Here is a 16,794-nt window from a genome sequence, read left to right as displayed (position 1 = left end):
GGGAGTGGACGGAATATCCTCTGACTCTCAATGATGTGAAAAGGATTTCAGTTGAGGAAGAAAATACATAAGCACCTGGCATTATATCCTAAACTTGTTGTTTGTCATTGGCATCCATCTGTCTTTAGGGGCGATGGAAAAGTGCACCATTGTGGGGGCAAAGTGATAGGCCAGTAATTCTGTTTCCCTCTCCTGTGTTATTCTGCTGTGTTCTCTCTGCACAGTAGGCTAGAAATTAAAAACAAAGCTCCAGATATGAACTATATATCCTGTCTCATATTTTTGGATTTGCCTTGCCTCAAAGTCTTCCTCTACTGTTATATGATATCTTGGTATTCCATTTGGGAATTAAATCACTTTCCATCTGAAATGTATTCAACATAAAATTAAAAAAAATTGTTGACATAAATGCATGGATAGCTTGGCTGGATATAGTGGATGCTTGTTAAGCTTTAGTCCCCCTGAAATCAATGGAGCCTCTAGGTCATTCCTATCATGTCCCAGTGATTCCAGCAGGACTAAACCATGATTGGATCCAAATTCAATACAGACTTTGATGCAATTGCTTATGTTTTCTTTATTTCTCTAAACTTTACTTTTTTACAGCAGGCAAACGTTAAGGGCCTTTGGTGTAATCTTGTTACTTTTATTCAAATGCTTTCAGTAGACCTTTTACAGAGCACACAAGACCACCTAGGCTGCAGATGATGCCCAAGGTAAAGACAGAAATGCCTGCACATTTCTCCAGCAATATTAATTTTCCACATTTCAGCTTCAAGTGAAAAAGAGATGGAAGGAGGAAGGCCATTGCACTGCCCGTTACACTACCTGCTAAACCCATCAGAAGAACAAAATGTGGTATGAATATTGCCATCAGCTGAGTTAACAAGAGGAGAGAACTTTTTTAAAATTGCAGGAAGTGATAGAGAGGTGTGGCTCCAAGTTACGTAAGCATGCAAAATCTCTGTCATTGAAAATAATGACATTGGGTAAGACAGAAGTGCCTTGACTAAGAGGCACAAGTTCACTAAGGTTTGCAATGATGATGGAAGGTTGTCAGTAATGACCTCCTTTGTTTCTTCACCCCAAGTCAGGAATGCAGTCAGTGCAAAGATTGTCTTGAAGACACAGGCCAAGAAATGAGTCCAGTTCAGCATCGATCTACTGTCTCCAGGATTTTGCATATTCCCTTCCAGAGTAGGAAGAAATATGTGGGATGTGGAACTGAAAATGATCGCTCCTACTGAGACCAGGAAACTCTCAAATTCCACTGAGAGGCTGAATCTTGCCCAGGACCACAGATGCATTTAGGTCAGGCAGTATGTGATCACTACAAAATGGGCTAGGGAACCGAAGAGGCTGAGCTTGGACAGAACTTTGAGTGTTTTGATGAACACACAAGGAAGCAGGCCTACGCAGGCAATTACCAACCATGTTTTCTCGGTCACTGGGAGATCTGGAAAGCTGTGTGACAGCAAGTTGCCACTAACAACCAGATACAAAATGCATATTGTGATGGGACGATGAGCTGCTTGTGCGTAAAATGCAAGTCCCTCAGAGTTTGATCAGGTTTTCAAACCTCTGCCTGTGACGGAGCCCCTCCAGCATGGCTGCGTCAATCACTAGTAGAATCCGAAAGTGGCTGCTTTCGGAAACGTTTCCAACATAAAAGCTCCTTAACGGAAACACGTCGTCTGGCCTCTCGGCGTGACAGTTTCCGTCGAGGTGTGGGTGTCCCTATAGGAGGTCCTGAGACCTCCCCACTGGTTTCGCTTGAAGCGTCTCTGAGCCATCCCTCCGACTCACTTTCCCTTGGAGTTCTTGCTCGCCCTCTACTGGTTCCCTCTTCCGCTGCTACTGCTCTCTCAACCTCAGGGAGCCTTTGCACCTGCGGCGCTTTAGATGTCAGTTCCCTGACATCCACCTCCCCTCCAGGGCCCCCTTCACCCCCTCCCGTCTCCTCTCCTACTGGCGGTGAGGAGGTAAAACCCCTGAAAGAACCTCCCTCATCTTCCGACGTCGCGAACACTTCCTTCCACTTGTTGCTGTTCCTACTCTCTAGGTACTCTTCGTCATCAGAGTCCACTCCATCTTCCAACTCCGACTCCGTGAACCCTTCCATTTCCTCTTCCTCATCGGTGGTGCCGAAATACTCCCTCCTAAACCTTGCTATAGGCTGAGGTTTCCTCGGGAACCTTTGGTGGAACGTTTCTGTTAAAACCTCGTCATTGACTTCCTCTGCACTTACCCAGGTGTTTTCTGACTCCGGTTCCCCTTCCCACGCCACCAAATACTCCACCTGATTACCCTTCCACCTGGAATCGAGGATTTCCGCTACATGGTTGCGGCGTTCCCTCTCTTCCAAGGCTGGTCCCCTGACGTGCTCCCCTTCACGTCCCCCCCTGTATGGTGACAGTAACGACCTGTGGAACACTGGGTGCAATTTCATGTGGTTGGGTAATCGGAGTTTGAAAGCTACCGGGTTGACCTGCTGAATCACCTCAAAGGGTCCCAATCTTCTGGGCCTCAGTTTCTTACAACCCCCTTTGAACGGCAACCCTTGGGTTGACAACCACACTTGATCCCCCACCCTTATGGTTTCACCTTCCCTTCTGTTCTTGTCTGCCTGCTTCTTATATTGTGCCTTGGCCCTTTCTAAGTTGAGCTGGAGCTGCTGATGGATGGCTTCCATCTCTTCTACAAAATGTTCAGCCGCTGGAACGCTCCATCTCTCCCCTCCTTCCCCTGGAAATGCCCTGGGGTGACACCCGTAATTAGCCAAAAAGGGACTCATCCCTGTGGACACATTCTCCGCATTATTGTAGGCAAATTCTGCCAACGCCAACTTTTCGACCCAATCGTTCTCTCTGTCATTGACATAACACCTAAGATATTGTTGAAGAATGCCATTTGCCCTTTCCGCCTGCCCGTTGGTTTCAGGGTGCCGGGCAGTTGAAAAATTAACTTCCACGTGTAGCAAGCTCATGAGCTTCCTCCAGAACCTGGAAGTAAATTGTTTGCCTCGATCTGAGATCACCCTCGAGGGAGCCCCGTGCAACCTAAAGATATGTTCCACAAACAACTTCGCCGTTTCTTCCGCTGTGACTGCATGTGAGCATGCTACAAAATGGCACATCTTAGTTAACAGGTCTACTACTACCATGATGGCTGTTTTCCCCTTGGACCTTGGCAGATCCGTCATAAAATCTATTGATATCGCTTCCCAAGGCCGTTCTGGTGTGGGTAAAGGTTCTAATAACCCTGCCGGCGCCCTTCTTTCCCCTTTGGCTCGCTGACATTGGTCACACCCTCTTACATACTCCCTTACATCTTCCCTCACCTTAGGCCACCAAAATTCCCTGGTAACCAACCACATGGTTTTGTGTTGCCCAAAATGTCCCGCCGTGGGGCTATCATGCAACTGCTTGAGTACTCTCCCCCTCAATTCACCTTCGGGTATATACAGTGCCCCTTTGTAATACAATGCCCCATTTCTTTCCTCAAAACCTCCGGGGCTCTCGCCCTCCCCCCTGAGACCTCTGAGCTTATCCTGGGCATATTCATCATTTTCCGTTTCCTCCACCAGTTCCCGTTGCCCCACCAGCGCCGCCCCACACACCCAGCGGTCCTCCGGGATGACATGTCTCTCTTCGATCACCTCCTCCCCTTCCCAATATTCTGGTTTGCGTGAGAGCGCATCCGCCCTGACGTTTTCTGGGCCTGGCACATAACAAATCTCAAAGTTAAATTTGGAGAATTCCTGTGCCCATCTCACTTGTCGTTGGTTGAGCACTCGAGCTGTTCTCCAATACTCTAAATTTTTGTGGTCGGTGCACACTTGCACCTTGTGTTGTGCCCCAATTAATAAATGTCTCCACCTCCGGAATGCTTCGTGAATGGCAAGTAGTTCCCTGTCATACACCGTGTAATTCCTCTCGGACTTATTCAGTTTCCGCGAGAAGAATGCACACGGTCTCCACTCCGACGCACTCCTCCCCGGTTGAAGAAGGACCGCCCCTATAGCCCGGTCGGATGCATCTGTTTCCACTCTCATGGGTTTTTGTAAATCCACATGCAGAAGTTGTTCTTCCGAGGCGAAAGCCCTTTTCAGTTCTTCAAAGGCTCGATCCGCCTCCACCGTCCAAACAAATTTCTTCTTGCTGCTGAGGCAGTCGGTGATGGGCGCCGTCAAGTGGGCAAAGTTCTTGATGAACTTCCGATAAAAGTTCCCAAACCCCAAGAATCTTTGCACGTCCTTCTTGGTCTTCGGTGTCTTCCATTCCAGTACCGCTTGAACCTTGCCTGGATCCATGGCCAATCCCTTGTCTGACAAGCGGTACCCCAGGAATTCCACCTCCTTGGTATGAAACTGGCACTTCTCCAGTTTCACCCACAGCTGGTTGGCTTGCAGCCTGCCCAACACTTCTCGAACGTCCCTCACATGCTGTTCCTCATCTTCCGAATACACCAACACGTCGTCTAAAAAGGCCACACAGTTCTTGTAGAGCAAAGGTCCCAGAACGTGGTTTATAAAAGCTTGAAAACAGGCGGAGCCCCCTTGTAGACCGAAGGGCATAACGAGGTATTCAAAGGCTCCCAAAGGGGTAAACATGGTGGTCTTCCATTCATCTCCCTTCCTTATGCGTATCAGATTGTACGCCCCCCGCAGGTCCAGTTTTGTAAAAATCTTTCCCTTCCTTACTCTGGTCAAAATGTCGTCAATTCGGGGCATAGGGAAAGCCAGGGGCTCCGACACTGCATTGAGGCCCCTAAAGTCACACACCAGTCTCGGTTTGTCTGTGTTCTTTTTGTCCACAAAAAACACTGGGCTGCCCCCCACCGCTCGGGACTCTCTGATGAAACCTCGCTTCAAGTTTTTGTCAATGAACTCCCTCAGCTCCTGCATCTCCCTGTCTGACATGGCGTACAGCTTGCCTACTGGGAGTTGGGCCCCTGGGAGTAGGTTGATTTGACAGTCAAAGGGTCTATGCGGTGGCAGTTTGTCTGCTTCCCTTTCGCTGAATACGTTGCTCAGATCTGCGTATTGCGGGGGCACCTTCCCTTTGCCCATCACTTCCATCCCCGCTAGGGTGACTCTGTCTCCTCCCGAGACCTTCCCCTCCTTGCAGTGTTCTAGGCAATGCGCTGACCCAAAGGAGACCACCCTCTGATGCCAGCCCACTAGCGGATCGTGTAGCGCCAGCCAGCTCATCCCCAAAATGATGGGCGCTCCTCCCAGGATGGCCACATTAAACGCTATCTGTTCGGTGTGCCTTGCCACTCTCATTATCATCGGGACAGTCTGTTGGCTAACTTCTCCCCCCAACAGCTCTCTGCCGTCAATCGTAGTCACCTGCAAGGGGTTACTTAAAGGGATGGTCTGTATCTGGTGCTCAGCTGCAAACTCCTTACTCATGAAATTACAGGAGCTGCCTGAATCCAAAAGCGCCTTGACCTTTAGTGGGTGTCCGTTTGGCAGTTCTAGTAACACCTCTATCACTAAAGCAGGTCTGGGAGGTTCTGGCATGGGCACTTTCATTGCTCTTTGGCCTGGCTGCTGTGCCCCGACGGTGGCAGCCAGGCGTTGGCTTTTACTTGCTCCTTGCTTTCCTCTTCCTTTCCCCCAACAGCTCCTGCCATCCCTTGCCATTCCTTTCTTTGTGGGCAGACTCTGGCAAAGTGCCCTGGCTGTTGGCAGAGATAACATCTCTTGGCGCTCTTTCCCTCCTTCTTCCGCCCTTCACTGGGATTTGAAACTGCGCGCGCCCGCGCTGTTCCAACTTCCATCGGCTCTGCCGGCGGGAAAGATGGCTCTGGAATGTCTGGAATGCGGAACTCCCTCCAACGGTCTCCTTTCCCTTCCCGCCTTTCCAAAGCCCTCGCCTCCTGGCGCGCTCCTATGGCCAGCGCAGATTTGGTTAATTGGTCCATAGACTCCGCCCTGGGCCCCCGGGAAAGCTCATCTTTGACGGTTGAAGAAAGCCCCTCTTCGAAAAGCATTTGGATGGGCTCCGCCGATAGGTCCCACCCCAATTTATGAATCAGCATAGTAAATTCAGTCCAGTACTCACGGACAGATCTGCTTCCTTGCTGGCAAGCCATTAACTGCCTTCGCACCACCCCCTGCTCAATATCGCTGGAAAACATCAGGTCCATGGCACGAAAAAACTTCCTCGTGTCCTTTAAGATCTCATTATTCGCTGCCATCAGGGGTCTAACCCAATCTTTCGCCCCGGATTCGAGATGGCCAATCACATACGCCACTCGCGATTCCTCGTCGGGGAAGTCATCAAACTGCAAGTTTAGAGCGTATTGCATCTCTGTTCTAAAGGCATGATAGTTCCTGGGATCCCCCCCGAATTTCTGCACCAATCCTGGTACCTTTCTGGCGAGCGGGGTGGTTTTCTCCTTTCCCTTTTCTGCATCCTGAGCCCTCCTCTCCTCAAGCCTCGCCGTTTGCAGCGCCAACTGGATCTCCAACGCTCTGTACCTTTCTTCCAGGCTTGGACCCCCTCCAGCTGCTCCTGCACCCCCGGTTCCGGCTGGGTTGCTCATGATGCTTCTCTCTGCACAAGCTGGCTTTCGGTGACTTTCGGATTGCTGTGATGGGACGATGAGCTGCTTGTGCGTAAAATGCAAGTCCCTCAGAGTTTGATCAGGTTTTCAAACCTCTGCCTGTGACGGAGCCCCTCCAGCATGGCTGCGTCAATCACTAGTAGAATCCGAAAGTGGCTGCTTTCGGAAACGTTTCCAACATAAAAGCTCCTTAACGGAAACACGTCGTCTGGCCTCTCGGCGTGACAGTTTCCGTCGAGGTGTGGGTGTCCCTATAGGAGGTCCTGAGACCTCCCCACTGGTTTCGCTTGAAGCGTCTCTGAGCCATCCCTCCGACTCACTTTCCCTTGGAGTTCTTGCTCGCCCTCTACTGGTTCCCTCTTCCGCTGCTACTGCTCTCTCAACCTCAGGGAGCCTTTGCACCTGCGGCGCTTTAGATGTCAGTTCCCTGACACATATCATGATCAGTTCCATCACCTGGGTCACAGTGACAACTCTGTCACCAAGTTTCGGAAACGGCTCTTTGCAGCAAGCAGTAGCAATGTCTTCATATGTGCCTCTCACTTTTACCAGCTACCCGTCTTCATTTTCCTCATACAGGCAAGCTATTAGGATTTTGCCAGTGTAGCAGCAGAAAACTGCAGCCAGGATAATGAGAAGCAACCCACTGAATCCACTGTGGTGTACAGCATATGGCATACCTAGAACAAAAATCCCCTAGAGACAAGAGAGAGAGAGAGAGGACAAAAGAAAAAACACCTGAAGCAAAATGTTTACTAGAAACAACCCATTCAAACCTGCAGCTGTCAGTGGCTACCTTTTGCTAATTGCATGGAAGGATTGCTGTTACATTAACCTGTCTCGGTAAATAATAGCTGCCAGAAATGTGTATATTCATGATGAATGAAGTTAGCAGGGAAAATAACTGCTGGCAGAAGCACAGAAATCCAGATAAGCCAGAAAATTGAAGACAAGCAAATTGTAGAGACAAGCTCCTATTAAATATCAAGTGCTGATGTGATTGCAGGCATAATTTAAAAGGCTGCGAAGCAGTTATTTAATCAATGTGCATATTAATGTTCAATAGCAGTTCAATAATGATAAAATCAAAGAGCTTTCGCTGTCCCCACACATTTTGTGCAAGCAGGGAGGTGGTACTGCTGGATAAATAAGCAGGGGGACCTAGAAATAGCATCCCTCTCATATTTCTGACCTTGCAATACTGTGTTACTTTTTTATGGATTCACACAGATTCGTGAAAGGAAGACCTCTTCACCTTCACCCATAAGGCACATACACAGTCTTTATACTCTTCTGAGCCAAGATACTTGTGTTCTGAATTTTCCTTTAATTGTGAATACAGCCACCTTGTTACAAACAGCAGCAATATTCAAGCGGCAGATATATATGTGTATTTTAAATGCATGCTAGAAAAGAAGCCCCTTCATGGATCACTGCTTTGTCGTGGTGAAGGGGCTTGAATAACTCCAAGAAGCTATGAGCTATGCCGTGCAGGGCCACCCAAGACGGACAGGTCATAGCCCAGATTTTAGACTAAATGTGATCCACCTGGAGAAGGAACTGGCAAACCACTCCAGTATTTTGCTAAGAAAACTCCATGAACCTAAAAAAGGAGAAGCTTTGAGAAGAAAGTGAGTTTCCAAGGCATGCTCTGGTTCATGGGGTCACGGAGAGTCAAACACGACTAAGACGACTAAACAACAACAAAAGATAAGAAGACCATCAAAGTGTGTGTGTGTTGTTGTTTTTTTTAAAAAAATACGTTGTGTGGAAGATGGGTATCTGTTTTGGCTTGGCACCAATTTTGTAGCTGGCTTATTGTAGCCTTTGACTCTGCCAGTGATACTTTAGACTATAGAAAGCTGCACAAGTCAAGACTATTTGTCCATTGTGCCCAGTATTGTCTACAATGACGGGCAACATCTCTTCAGGGTCTTAGGCAGAGATCTTTTGTGTCACCTACTGCCAGTGTACTGGAAGAAGCGAAGATCACCAGTGTTGAAGCAATGATTCTTTAACATCAACTTTGTTCGACTAGTCATGTTGTGCGGATGCCAATTATCGTCTTCCAAAGCAGCCGCTCTATTCCAAACTTAAAAATTGAAAGCATAATGCTGGTGGTCAAGAAAAGAGGTTTAAAGACTGTCTCAAGGCAAATCTTAAAAAATGTAGTATAAGCACCGACAACTGGGAAACACTGGCCTGTGAGCGCTCCAATTGGAGGACAGCCTTTACCAAAGGTGTTATGGACTTTGAAGAAGCTTGAACTCAGGGTGAAAGGGAGAAATGTGCTAAGAGGAAGGCACGCTTGGCAAATCCCCACTGTGATCAGCTCCCACCCAGAAACCTATGTCCCCACTGAGGAAGAATGTGTGGATCCAGAATTGGCCTCCACAGTCACTTACAGACTCACTGTTAAAACCATGTTTATGGAAGACAATCTTACTCGGCTATGAGTGATCGCCAAAGAAGAAGACTGTTCCTTATAACTAGAGACACAAGGGGTTGAACCTGGCACCATCTGCATGCAAAATAGATGCTCTACTTCTGCTTCCAGGGTCCTAATTTAAGACATCATTATTATTACATTTATGTATTAGTTACTTTTCTCACTAAGTAACCCCAAGCAACTTACATTAAAAACAGTTAATGAAAACTCTGTCCACTGCATTGTTCATTGCTTGGGAAATACAACAACAACAACCACAGTTTTTAAAGGTTTAGTCTGCCATCTTGAATCAAGATGGCTTCCAGATATATCCAAAGAAAGACAAAAACTAATTCCTTGATCTATGGAGCCATAATGCAAAACGTGGTTAAGAGGTGTCCAAATGCATAGCATTACTGTCTCAAGGCAAATTTTAAAAAATGTAATATAAACACCAACAATTGGGAACCACTTGCCTGTGAGTGCTCCAATTGGAGAACAGCCTTTATCAAAGGTGTCATGGGCTTTGTAGACACTCTAATTCAGGGCGCAAGGGAGAAACGTGCTAAGAGGAAGGCATGCTTGGCAATTCCACACCGTGATCAACTCCCGCCCGGGAACCAATGTCCCCACTGTGGAAGGACATGTGGATCCAGAATTGGCCTCCACAGTCACTTACAGACTCATTGCTAAAACCGTGTTTGTGGAAGACAGTCTTACTCGGCTATGAGTGATCGCCAAAGAAGAAGAAAGCTGTCTGTGGACAAACGCCAGCTCCCTTGGCCTGAAAATTGAGATGAGCACCACAACCCCATAGTCACCTTTGACGAGTCCAGTCAAAAGTGACTATAGGGTTGTGGTGCTCATCTTACTTTTCATCTGACCCACAGTCCTATTTTCATCTGACCCACAGTCCTATTACTGTAGTTTCTTGCCAGATATGGTTAATATGCAGTTTTAAAAGGTCCAGTCTGATATCTTAAATTGAAATGGTGTCCGATGATATTCAAATATGGACCCAAACCTCAATGATCTCAGAAACCACCATGCCAAATTGGTATATCTTTAGAGTGATATCTTTAGAGGCATTGAAGGGCACAGAAAACAGACAAAGAAACCAACTTTCTAAAATTATGTTATGCTATGTTATATAACATTATATTACATTGTATGCATTGCTCAAGAGAGGCAAATATGTTTACCCTAAATTCAAACATATTTGTTCTATCTACCTGCCCTCCATCTACCTATCTCATACCTACAACATTTCTCTACAGTATGTACAATACTGGGTGGGTGACCCTCCAAATGAAAGTCTAACACTTTTCATGTACCGTCATGCCCAGTGTGTTATTTTTGTGGCAATTTAATTCACATTAGTACTGAAACTGGCACCCTCTTGAACCAAGTTATGCATAAAAAAGATTCAATTTCAGATAAACAGTTCTCACTGACATTTCTCATTTATATATTAAAAAGTCTGCAAATATACCATGGACATCAGTCACAGTTTTGTCAGTGTTTCTCATTGCATGAAAGATAATTGAAAGAAAGAAAAAAGGAGAGAAAATTATTTATGGAAATAAGGATCTAATAAGGATTTATTAGATAAATGTCCCAGGGACAGTGGAGCAACTGCAAGGAACAAGTATCTTACATGGTCATGGGGATTTTTTTTGGGGGGGGGAGGGGAATGATGGACAAAACACGAAAGAGGGGAGAAGGCTAGTTTCTCACAAAAATAAATTGAGAAAAATAGCGCCTCTGTTTTTTGTCTCATATCCCTGGTTCTGCAAATGCTGTAAACCTACTCTTAAAAATAAAAGAGAAGAAAGGAAAGATGGGAATCTGGGGATTATGACAGATTTAAGGGGGACAACTGCCCCCTTGCCACATTCCTGCTCATGTTATGTTATTCTGTAGGCCACCCTCTCCCAGAGAAGGAGTCCCCTGCTTTAAAATAGTCCCATCAACTATTTAAATGGATTGAACAAAAACAAAAAATATTATATATATTATACATTATTATTATATATTATTATATAAATTGACTGCTTACCTATACCAGGGTGTTGGTGTTTTCAACAGCTGTTTTGTGAAACTTATATTATTTTTTATAGTGTACGTGTGGGGTTTTGTGTCAGTGTCAACTCGATAGGTTGTCTTTCTATTTTATATTTTATATTCTATTTTATATTTTCTTGATAGTGAGAGGGATTGGAGGGCAGTGCCTGTACTTTTCATTTCATTTCTCTCTGACTTCATTCTTTACAATTCCACCATCACCATGAATTCATGTGAATATATTGGGGGTAACAGTTCATACATCTGATGAAGCAGACTGTAGCCCAGTGAAATTTGTGCCTTAATCAATTTGCTAGTTGTTAAGGTTCCACAACACTCTTTCTTCTATTCTGCTGCAATTACTAAGGTGACAACCTCTCTGGAAACAGATAAATGAGTAAGATCCACTTTAGCATTATTTTTGAAGCAATTGTCCTAGCGCTGCATCCTCTTCATTCGTGCGCTGCAAGAGTGTTACATGTAAGCCATGGTGGCTGGGGCCCATTGGGACAGATAGGGCAGAAGGCAAGCAGTAGCTGACATGCAGGGTCAACTAATTCCAGTTTTGTCCCCATTGTCCTCCCTGCTAAATTCTGTAAGGGCAACAGTGAGATGATGGCAAAGGAAGTTGGCTGCCAGCGCCACCTACTGGACTGGATGTTAAGGAGGCAGGCAGATAGAGGCTAGTTGAGGGCTAACTGATGTTGGTGGTGCATAGTGGCGTAGCGTGGGGGGTGCAGGGGGGCTTTTAATGGACCAGCCTCCATTAAAAGGAGTCACATAAGCAGGGAAAGTCTGCCCTGCTTGCTTCTGCAAGTTATTTCTGGCACTTGTCATTCTTTGCCAATGCAAACTTGTGCTCCTTCATTTGGCAGCGATGGAGGTGCTCTCCCTGCCTTTAGGGTACAACATAAACCCCTTCCCTCACCTAGGGAGCAATCCAAACCCAAGGACTATGGAATGAGTGGAGTTTGAAATAGGTGGGTCTCTGGCTGAGCCAACTGAAATCCCTCATCCCAGCTCAGTCAGAGATATGTCAGCATAAGTCCTCCATCCTTATGCAGTCAGACTCAGCCAAAACTGACACATGATGCTGGGGTAACTCCTCAAAAGTGGGGACAGGACAGGACAGAGCAGGGGGAGACTTAACCCTATTCCAAACCCTATTCAGTTTGGTCACATGGCCTAGGGACTCAGCAGAAGTTACACTTGCAAAAAAAAAACACCCTATATTTTAAAGGCTTGTCTTTCCTCTGCCAGGTTTAGAACAGGGGTAAGTTACATTGGAATAATTTAAATTACATTGGCTTCCTATAGTTTGGATTGCTCTGCCCCATGTCTTTTGTGTGGTCCTTCTTAACCACTCAAAGGAACTAGATGAGCCTTTGCAACAGGTCTGGGAGCTGGACTTCCAGTCCAGCTAGTTTGCAGCGTCAGTACAACCCTGAAATAACTGACCAGAGTACCCCATACAATGAATTAGAACAAAAATTCACTGAGTTAAAAACAACTGCACAGCGTAAGAACAAGCACAGAGGTGCAAAGGTGAGCCCCTATTAACCTCCCTAGGTGGATTTTTTCCTCTCTTTTTGCACTGTTACATTGAGAAAATGTGCTTTGGTTCTCCTAAATGTGTTGTGAGCATCTCTATGGACCAGAAAGATGAAAATAAAAAGAATAAAAACTCCCAGGAGTCTCTGTGGAGGGGAATATGCTATTACGAAACATTACATTGCTTACAGGTGTCTCTTCATATATACTGCTGTGTGTTTATAGAAAATGTATTTTCCTGGTGCTAACATAAAGCTGAAAACTCAATTGAAAAAATGAAAATGTCAGAATTTATCTTCTGAATAATAATAAGAAGAATAAAAGGACCAGTTTTTAGGAACCCCAGATTCTAACAGCCATCTCTGTCCAAAATTAGCAACCAGCTATTCCAATACTGAAGATACTTGGGTTTTAATCATTTAATAAAATTCTTCCTGTTGGTTTGAGGGGTTTTTTTCTACAGCAAACATTTGTATTACAAAATGATGCTGGAAGTTAACGACCCCATCGCTTTGTTTGTTTTTAATAGGGAGAAAAGCTGCCTTGTGACCACAGAGCACGAAATGGTGTCGGAGAAAACAAGCTCAACAATTTCAAATCAATTTCCCTTTCTCCATATTTTTTTCTGACTTGTTTTGCCAAATATATAACACCTTCATCCAATGTGGTTTTCTTTGTTTAAGGGGTTGGCCTTGTAATCTGATTGCTTCAGACCCATAGACCTTTGCAAATTAATTTAGTGTGTGCTGGAGCAGTGTGTGTGTGAAGTTTTTTTTTGGGGGGGGGGAATTCTAGCTCTACAATTCTATGATTCTGTGATTTAGGGAGAGGAAGGAAAAATGGAAGCTACAGATATGTGCCAAACAAGGAATCCCTGGGCTGGCTTTGGAATTAGCCTAGGGCTGGCTGAATGCAAGCCATTGTGAAACAATAGCCAGGCATTTACAATTCAAATAAGGTTCTTAGGTTTGTGCAAAACAGGGGTTGTCAAAGTGACAGGGAAGGGTGTGAGCTGACAGTAACAAATGTCATTTTACAGGAGGTTTTTGGCGAGAGGTGTGTTGGGAAGAAGGAGGACCAAGGCCAGTCCTCCATGACCTGCTAGGCAGACCAGATCTCCATGCGGGGGCTGGAGGGCAGAGCCATCTTGGTGCTGGTGGGAGGATGCTGAACTAAGAGACAGGGAGTCATGACTGATGGCTGCTTTGGACCCAAGCTTGCTGAACGTAGGAGAGGGGCAATGAGAGACACTCTTGGGGTGTAATGTTCTACACCCACTCCATTGAAGACTCCAGGAGTAAATATGTGGTCATAAACAATTATTCTTAATACACTAGCCTCCGCTGTGCCTCGATCTTCCCAAGAGCCTGGGACTCCTGGAATCTCACAGTGCTTGTGAACATTGGGTTGGTGTGTAACATTATTTTGGTTTCTTTTCACCCTAAACACTGGGAAATGAACCATCTGAAGAAATATGCTAGGATGGGCATAAGCAACTAGCAACCCAAGGCCAAATCTGGTCCATGAACAGTACTATCTGGCCCTCCGGTTGCCTATCCAAAGTCAAGAATGTATAGGAGAGAGTGGATGACTGTGTCCATCAGACTAGCTAGAGGTCCTTTTTCAGAGGTGAAGGTGGTACCATACTCAACAGGAAAAGGTCCAAGCATGCAAAAAACATGGCCTATGACAGCTGCTATGTGAATAGACTGGGGAAAGAACAGTAATAAGGAGAAAGGCGGTGGATAAAGGAAGGGAAAGGAAGCAGCAACAAGGGAAAAGAGGAGACAGACAAGAAAACCAGATGGAGAGAAGGAGGCCACCTTCTTGTACTTTGGACAGCCTTGGCCAAGGCCACAGACAGAAGACATAGGTATATTCCAGAACAAGCACGAAGAGGCACCTGTTTGGCACCTAAGAGTAAGGTCTTAGCACCACCTGTGTGGTGGTGTTGCAATTTGCTCATGTTGATAAAATATTTGTGCATGTCCATGATATTTACATAAATATTCAAGAACTCTTCCAGTGGCCTCCTAATCAGTGGACTAGGAAGAATATACTAGTACCCTAAATACCCCTTCTTCCCAAAGCCCAGGAAGCTTCTGGCCCAGCTTAGGGAGGGAGGCACAATGTGCTGATGGGTCCAAGAGCCCTACCTCCACCTTCCCAAAGTTTGCTTGGCTTTGGGAAGGAGGCAGGAGGGCTCCAGCCTTCTGTCAGAGGCCTGGCACCTCCTTCTCAAAGCCTAGGAAGCTTCTGCCTGACTTAGGGAGGTAGATAGGATGCCCACGCTTGCAACGCCCCTCCCAATCACCCCCGCAAGCTGGTACCTGTGACCCTAACTGTTTCCCTACAAAATATTTCACTGCACGCCACTGGACTCTTCCCATGTGATGACTGGACTTTGAATGAAGAGCAGGAGGATGTCCTCTAGCCTCATTCATAATTTCTGTAAGCTGTACATGCATAAATCCTGTCCAGGCAGTAATCAATAATCTCTGAAAATGCATAGGATGTGGGGTGAATAAGTATCCCATTTTACAGAGGACCATCTTCTATTTGATGATCCATCCAGTCCAGGTCCAGCTGAAAGAGAAAGAACTACAAAAAGGAGAACAGAAACAGCAAAGGTGCCTATCAACAGTTTGCACCAGATAGCAGACTCAGCAGGCACACAGGTCGCCTGGCATCTATACCTAATTAGCATATGCAGATTTTATGGAAATTGGTGTCCTCTCTTCTCCTTTGGTGATGAGTGGGTGGCCACCCTCAAAGGAAGCTGGAGTGAGGACTGTGCAAAAATCCTACTTCTTATTTTACCTGTACGCATCATCCTTCAGATACTGTTCAAAGGCACATCAGATAATAGGAGAGAATTGCTTTGAGGCACATTCGGGGGGGGGGGAGAATGGGATTAGGCTAGTCTGAAATCATAAGCTTTGACCCTATGCCAGTTTTTTGGTTACTTACAATATTACTGTCAGGGTTTCTGGGAGAGAGGAGGAGATGACAGAGGAGACGGAGAGCGAGTGGGAGGAGGGGCAGAAGGATGAGGAAGAAGATGACGGAATTCTGAGGGAATCCACGAGTCTGAGCAGCGAGTCAGAGGATTCTCAAAAGGGGGTTACCTTAATCAAGCAAAGGGGAGGAGAAGGGAGAAGCGGAGAGGAGCCCAGTGGAAGACAGAGGAAGCAAGAGACGTCTCAGCCGGAACGGAGTAAAGGGGGTGGAGTCGTCAGCCTCTCGGAGGGAGCAGGATTAGGAGAGAACAGAGAGAGGGGGTTGGAGCAGGGTGTTCAGCCGGAAAGGGTGGAGAGCAGAGCAGGGGGTGGTGTAGCGGTCGAAAGAAAGGTCAGCAGCAACGTACGCGCGCCAAGTTCAAACGTAGAGGCGCGCGGAAGTGGAGAGAGCTCAGGGGAGGAGCCCGGCCCTAAAGCCAGAAAGAGGGGGGAAGAGGCGGCAGAGGATTCAGCCTCAGGCGAGTCACGGAGAGAGGGAACCCAGGGGGGCAGGAAGACCCTGCGGAAAAGAAAGGAGAGGAAGAGGTGGTCTAGAGCCAGGCTATTAAGTTGGTGCGGAAGAGGGGAGGAGTCAGAGGGGACTTCAGCGGTCTAACGTGGCAGACGTACGGCCACAATGCTGAACTGTATGAGAAGCAGAAATCTTCAATAAACTTTTCCTGTAAATAAGCTGCAACGGAGTGAGGTCTCTTGTGAGCTGGGACCAGTCCTGGGTGGCCGTGACAGTAAGTCCCCTCTCTGAAAGCAAAAATTTTTTTTTGCGAAGCTCACGAACGGGAGCAGCCATGAGCGCTGAGGAGCAGCTGGTTGCATTGCGGAATCAGGTTACCGCTCTCACATCGGCAGTCATTGCTTCGCAGAAGAAGAATGACGACTTGGAGAAGACGTGCCAGGATTTGCAGGCAAGGTGGGAGCGCGCGGACAAGGCGGGGGCCCCGGGATCCAGAGCGGAGGGCATTGCGCTTGGACGAAGGGGGGGTGCCCTAGTTCCGCATTTTAATGGCAACTTGCAAGACTATCCCAATTTCAGAGCGGACGTTGTATATGCACTGCACTTACTCCGTCACGATTTTAAAGATGAGGAGGAGAGAGTGGGGTTCATTGTTTCGCACCTGCATGGGGAGGCCAGGGCTTGGCTACGCAATTTGTGGCGCG

The 16,794-nt window shown here is 46.6% G+C and overlaps 1 pseudogene across 1 annotated transcript in view; it reads right to left on the bottom strand.

Annotated features, from left to right (window-relative positions):
- Positions 1-646: 646 nt before the first annotated feature.
- LOC309366304 (vesicular inhibitory amino acid transporter pseudogene) overlaps positions 647-16,794 on the bottom strand; it is a 33,255-nt pseudogene continuing 17,107 nt past the window's right edge. Inside the window, exons 2-3 of the transcript in view lie at positions 7,011-7,272; positions 647-1,528 (exon numbers count right to left, since the gene is read on the bottom strand). The product of the transcript in view is annotated as a vesicular inhibitory amino acid transporter pseudogene (transcript). The remainder of the gene's footprint in view (positions 1,529-7,010; positions 7,273-16,794) is intronic.

The sequence above is a fragment of the Podarcis melisellensis genome, assembly GCF_964234715.1.
Source record: "Podarcis melisellensis genome assembly, chromosome: 3".
NCBI classification, from domain to species: domain Eukaryota; kingdom Metazoa; phylum Chordata; class Lepidosauria; order Squamata; family Lacertidae; genus Podarcis; species Podarcis melisellensis.
Note: the sequence above shows the minus strand (reverse complement) of the source record. Positions and strands in the feature narration are given on the sequence as shown.